The sequence below is a fragment of the Halichondria panicea genome, chromosome 2 (genome assembly GCF_963675165.1).
Source record: "Halichondria panicea chromosome 2, odHalPani1.1, whole genome shotgun sequence".
In the NCBI taxonomy this organism is placed as follows: Eukaryota; Metazoa; Porifera; class Demospongiae; order Suberitida; family Halichondriidae; genus Halichondria; species Halichondria panicea.
In genome coordinates, this window is record NC_087378.1 from 4,555,705 (window position 1) to 4,563,204 (window position 7,500).

General features: G+C 48.0%; 1 non-coding gene across 1 annotated transcript; it reads left to right on the forward strand.

Moving 5' to 3' along the window:
• The first annotated feature begins 504 nt into the window (after positions 1-504).
• LOC135332389 (5S ribosomal RNA) lies at positions 505-623 on the forward strand. The gene has a single exon (XR_010393252.1). It is a non-coding gene; the product is annotated as a 5S ribosomal RNA (ribosomal RNA).
• The last annotated feature ends 6,877 nt before the right edge of the window (positions 624-7,500 follow it).

The following is a 7,500-nucleotide window of genomic DNA, read 5'->3' on the forward strand; positions in this document are numbered from 1 at the left end:
ATTTTATGCATCTAGATGTTTCCAAGTCTATAGATATAGATATAGATATAGTCTGAGCATCCAGCTAGCTAGCTAGCTAGCTAGCTATGAAGTAATGATTATATCAAGAGTTTGCATGTTTCCAGTGAAGTAAGTAAGCTTGAAGTAGACAGTAGATAGTAGATAGTTAGCTAGCTATGAAGTAATAATTATATCAAGAGTTTCCAGTGAAGTAAGTAAGTAAGTAAGTAAGTAAGTAAGTAAGTAAGTAAGTAAGTAAGTAAGTAAGCAAGCAAGCTTGAAGTAGACAGTAGATAGTAGAGAGTTAGTAGATAGTTGTATAGCTAGAGTATGATTATAATTATCAGTAAGTCTATAGTTGTATAATACCAGTAAGTACAGATAAGTACACTCCACTCCACTCCACTCCACTCCCTCCCGGCCCACTCCCTCCACAGCAATTAAATTAAGTCAAGTATATTTCTGAACTTCACACATAAGTACATGAGATATGCATTGACTTGTGTCTACGACCATACCACGTTGAAAACACCGGTTCTCGTCTGATCACCGAAGTTAAGCAACGTAGGGCCTGCCCAGTACTTGGATGGGTGACCGCCTGGGAACAGCAGGTGTTGTAGGCTTCTGCATTCTTATTTTTGTTTGTTTTCAGAATATTTCACAACGAGCAGTTAAGGCCCAAAAATATGAAAACTGCAGCCTTAAATCCTCGTTGATCATTACCAAACCGCGAAGAGAAAACTTTCTTTTTGTGATAGCAACAGTTTTACAATTGATCCCTGCCTTTGTCATTATAGTCATGGCACTGCAAGCAACTGAAGTATGTGATGATGGCTACTTGCAAACAGTAATTGTATAATTACGCACGTATAATTATAACTATCCTAATTATAGTGAGTGACACAGGAAAAATATCTAAATTTCTTATACTTTCAGGATACAAAATTTCCTGTAGACTTATGAATGTTACACAAGTCCTGAACTACTTCAGGAATAGTAAAGGAAACTATACAGGAAACGTTGCACTATCCTTTGTAAGTAGGTTGCAGGACACTTACAGGACACCTCAGGAAATGTGCAGATTTTATGGGCTGCAATGAAGCAGCACTGTAGCAGGAAATTTAAATATTTTCCCTGAGTGAGTGAGTGAGTGAGTGAGTGAGTGAGTTATATATACCTTCATTGAGCCATGCTTCATTTGATCATAACAATATGTGACAGGCTCTGGGAAAACAGACCAATTGGCGCAAGCTATAATTTTTGCGATCTATATACCAGATGATAGAGCAAAGAATTGCCTACGCATTGATATGCTTAGTTTGCACATACCTTGTTCCATGCCTGAGTTATGCGCGTTGGAAACTCGAAGTTGTAAATCAGCAGTATTGAGAAACGCCCACTCAAAGATTGCTATTTTGGGAAAAGTAAGGTAATGGTGGCTGCTTAGACAAAGCGCTTTGGTGGAAAGAGTTGGATTCAGAGCATCAGATTTTGCAGAGAGGTAGTAGAAAGACTGTAGATAACTATAAGCCAAGAAAAAAATTTATGAGATTATACACTGCAGTCCATAAATCTGGCTATTGCTCAATACCAATATCTGCTCCAATTGGTCTGTTTTCCCAGAGCCTGTCACATATCAAGTTTATCTTCAAGTAGTATTGTATTGTACGTTGCTAACAATACGCAAATAATGTACAGTAAATTGAAGTGGGAATAAAAGTAGTGGGTAAAAAGTTGTTAATGTTCATGGAGTGTAAAGTCAACGAGCACTTAAGGCCCTATTATTTCTATTTTCCAGCCTAAAGTCCTCGTGGTGGAAAAAATTAATGTTAGTGTAATGAAGTCCTTGCCTAGTTACAAAGCGGCCCCTTACAAAGCGCCTAGTTACAAAGTAGCTTCAATGGGTAGTTATAATTAGAAGCTGCAGCTGGTAGTTAAAGCAGCAATTGTTGTGTAGCTTGTGAAGCTATGTTGTAGCTGGCTGACTGGCCGGCCCACCAACCTACCTACCTACCTACCTACCTACCTACCTACCTACCTACCTACCTACCTACCGACCGACCGACCGACCGACCGACCGACCGACCGACCGACCGACTGACTGATGAATAGTAAGAGGTGGCTGGCTGGCTGGCTGGCTGCTGGCGAATAGATGTTGTGCTGCAATATAGTGAGTGAGTGAGTGAGTGAGTGAGTGAGTGTACTATAATACTATACAGAATCTTTGCAACAAGACAGTAAAAGCGTAGAGCATTACCCTTCCTTATATGGAATTTGTGTACACACACTGTGGTCTGTTTTACTACTTAAATGTATGAGCACATCCCATATATAATAAGGAACCACAGTGCTCACTTGTTTCTATTTGTGTTGCAAAGATTGTGTAATCTCCAGTATTGTATTGTAACTGTATGTATGTTAGCCATGTATAACTTGAACTGTATGTTTAGCGGAATGGAAGGGTGCAGACGGGGAACAGTGCAGATGGGAACATTGCAGAGGGGATTTGCGCGCCGGAAAATTGGAGCAATTACCATACAAGTGCAGACGAATGAAGGAATGAACGCGCGTAGCGCGAAAATTTGAGCAATATATCGTAAGCAATTACCATACAAGTGCAGACGAATTGAACAATGTGACCACGTGGGCTAGATAAGCAACCAAACAAGAGTGTCGTACAAATGAGCGTGTTGATAGGTCGTGAAGTGGGGTGTTGTGGCAAAAAAAGTCACGCTTAATTACATACGAGACGAGTTCCAGCGTTGCTCCTAGTGACGGGTGCTGTGTAGGGTGACTGCAGCGGTTCATCCGTGTGTCCGCATCGTTGTAGACTGCCTGTGTCGGCGGGTGTCTGACCTGCTGGTGACTGGTCATCAGTGGGCTGGCTCCCTCCGGTCGAGTGCAGTTAGGTTTGCATCATTTCACGAATCACGAGTGCATTCGTACGGTCTCGCTGCCGGTCGATCCCCGTGATTGACTGTATCTGCAGGCAACGAGTGGGCCTCAGCTGCCCTCTCCTGCCTTCAGTTGGTGAGTCTGTGGCCGAGGATTTGCAAAATTGTTGAACCCTCTGCGGTCCGCGTGGCCGCACTGGTGTGATGCGTTGGCCGGCCCTCTGAACGAGGACGGTCGAGTGACACAGTGCGTCTCGTACGCTCTGGCGTCCCGATAGTTACCTGGTTGATCCTGCCAGTAGTCATATGCTTGTCTCAAAGACTAAGCCATGCATGTCTAAGTATAAACGCTTCTATACTGTGAAACTGCGAATGGCTCATTAAATCAGTTATAGTTTATTTGATGGTTTCTTACTACTTGGATAACCGTGGTAATTCTAGAGCTAATACATGCACAAAGTCCCGACTCTTCGGAAGGGATGATCCAAAACCAATGCGAGTCTCTCGGGGCTCGGTTTCTTGGTGATTCATGATAACTGCTCGAACCGTATGGCCCTTGCGCCGACGGTGCTTCATTCAAATTTCTGCCCTATCAACTTTCGATGGTACGGTAGTGGCCTACCATGGTTGCAACGGGTGACGGAGAATTAGGGTTCGATTCCGGAGAGGGAGCCTGAGAAACGGCTACCACATCCAAGGAAGGCAGCAGGCGCGCAAATTACCCAATCCCGACTCGGGGAGGTAGTGACAATAAATAACAATGCCGGGCTATTGTAGTCTGGCAATTGGAATGAGTACAATCTAAATCCCTTAACGAGGAACAATTGGAGGGCAAGTCTGGTGCCAGCAGCCGCGGTAATTCCAGCTCCAATAGCGTATATTAAAGTTGTTGCAGTTAAAAAGCTCGTAGTTGGATTTCGGGGTGGCCTGCCTGGTCCACCGCAAGGTGAGTACTGGTCAGCCGCCCTTCCTCTCGAAAGCCCCGACTGCTCTTCACTGCAGTGGTCGGGTAGTTCGGGACGTTTACTTTGAAAAAATTAGAGTGTTCAAGGCAGGCTATCGCCTGAATACATTAGCATGGAATAATGGAAGAGGACCTCGGTCCTATTTTGTTGGTTTCTAGGGCCGAAGTAATGATTAAGAGGGACAGTTGGGGGCATTCGTATTTAATTGTCAGAGGTGAAATTCTTGGATTTATGAAAGACGAACTAGTGCGAAAGCATTTGCCAAGGATGTTTTCATTAATCAAGAACGAAAGTTAGGGGTTCGAAGACGATCAGATACCGTCGTAGTCCTAACCATAAACTATGCCGACTAGGGATCGGTGGATGTTAATGTTTGACTCCATCGGCACCTTATGAGAAATCAAAGTCTTTGGGTTCCGGGGGGAGTATGGTCGCAATGTATGTGTGTGTGTGTATGTGTGTGCCTTCTGTGTGTGCGTGTGTGGAGTGTGTGTGTGGGAGTGTGTGTTCCCCCTGCGTGTGGGGTGTGTATGTGTGTGATGTGTGTGTTTGGGTAGTATCCCTGTGTGTGTGTGTATGTGTGTGCCTGTGTGTATGTGTGTGCCCTCTGTGTGTGTGAGTGGTGTGTAAGTGTGTGCCCTTGTGTTTGTATGTGTGTGCCTTCTGTGTGTGTGTGTGTGTGGTGTGTGTGTGCGTGTTTGTGCCCTCTGTGTGTGTGTGTGTGTGTGTACTTCCCCCTGTGTGTGTGTTTGTGTGTGCGCCCCCTGTGTGTGCGTGTGTGTGCGTATATACAGGGGGCACACACACACACACACACACACAACACAGAGGGCACACATACACACACACAGGCACACATACAGGGGGGCACAAACACACATACACTCACGCACGCACACACGCACACACAGAGGCACGCACATACATGCACACACAGGGCGCACATACACACACACACGCACACACATACACAACACAGGCACAGGCACACACACTCACACACACCACACACTCACACACTCACACAGGTGGCACACACAACCACAGGGGCAGGAAGCACATACGCACACACAGGGGAAACACGCACACGCACACGCACACACAGGGGCAGGTGGCACACACAACCACAGGGGCAGGAAGCACATACACACACGCACACACAGGGGAAACACGCACACGCACACACAGGGGCACACAACATAGGTGGCACACACACACACACACACGCACACACAGGGGACACACACACACACACACACATTCACACAGGAGCACACACACACACGCACACACACAGGCGCACACAACATAGGGGGCACACACACACACACACACACACACACACACACACGCACACACAGGGGACACACACACACACACACTCACACAGGAGCACACACACGCACACACACACACACACTCACGCACACACAGGGGGCACACATGGATACACACATACATACACAAACGCGGGTACACACACACACTCACATGCACACACCAGGGCACAGGGGTACGCACACACGCACACACACACACATTCACATGGGTACACAACGCACACACGCACACGCACACACCACACACACACACACTTATACATATACACAGGGGACACACAGAGGTACTCACACACACACACACACGCATACACGCACACACAGAGGGGCACACACGCACACACAGAGGGGCACACACAACACACACACACACACACACAAGTGCACACACACACACACACATAGGGGCACACACACACACAAACACACGCACATACACATGCACATACACACGCACACACAGGGGGCACACACACACATACCACACACACTCACACACACACACACACACACACACACACACACATATACACACCCACGCACAGGGGCACACACCACCTACACTCACACCCACACACACACACACACACACACAGGGACAAACACCACACACATACAGCACGCACACACATGGGGCACACACACACACCACCCACACACACACCACACACACACACACATGCACACACACAGAGGGGGCGCACACACAAGTACAGACACTCACACAAACCTCACCCACACACACACAACACACACTCACACACACACACGTGTGTGTGTGTGTGTGTGGTGTGTGTGTGTGTGGGATGTGTGTGGTGTGTGTGTGTGGGTGGTGTGTATGTGTGTGTGTGTTTGTATGTGTGTGCCTTCTGTGTGTGCGTGTGTGTTTGTGGTGTGTGTGTGTGGATAGTGTGCCCTGTGTGTGTGTACTTGTGTGTATGTGTGTGTCCCCTGCGTGTGTGTGTGCCCGTGTGTGCGTGTGTGTGTGTGTGTGTGCCCGTGTGTGTACTGTGTGTGTGTGTGTGTGTGTGTGCGTACGCGTTTGTGCCCCTGTATGTGAGTGTGTGTGTGCGTGTGTGTTCCCCCTGTGTGTGCGTGTTTGTGTGTGTGTGTGTGTGTGTGTGTTTGTGTGTGCCCCCTGTGTGTGCGTGTGTGTGCGTATACACAGGGGGCACACACACACACACACAGAGGCACACACACACACACACATCACACGCACACACAGAGGCAAGCAAACACACACACACAGAGGGCACACATACACGCTAACGCACACACAGGGGCACACACACACACGCACACTCAGGGTACACACACACGCAAACACACAAACACACGCACGACACACACAAACACACACACACACTCACGCACACACACACAGGGGGGCACAAACACACATACACAAATACACACACACACGCACACACACACGCAAACACACACAGGCACACAGGCACACACATACACGCACACACTCACACACAGGGGCACAGGAGTCACACACACACGCACACACTGGAGACACACACAAACACACACTCACGCACACACGCACACACACACGCGCACACACACATGCACACACTCATACACTCACACACAGGGGCACATAACACAGGGGGTACACACACACACAAACACACACACACAGGGGACACACACACACACACAAAGGCACGCACAGGAGCACACACACACACACGCACACACAGGGCCAACACACAAACACGCACACACAGGGTCACACAAACTAGAGCACACACACACGCACACACACACACTCACATGCACACACAGGGGGGGCACACACACACTCAAAAGCACACACATGCACACTTAGGGGCACGTGTACACACACACACACAAACACACGCACACTTAGGGGCACACACACACACGTACAAACACGCACACGCACACGCACACACAGGGGCACACAACATAGGTGGCACACACACACACACACTCACACACGCACACACAGGGAACACACACACACACACACACATTCACACACTCACGCACACACACACACACGCACACACAGGGGGCACACATGGATATACACATACATACACAATACACATACATACACAAACGCGGGTACACACACACACTCACATGCACACACCAGGGGCACAGGGGTACACACATACGCACACACGCACACACACACACATGGGTACACAACGCACACACACACACACGCACACACCACACATACACACACTTATACATATACACAGTTGGCACACAGAGGTACTCACACACACACACACACACACGCGCACACAT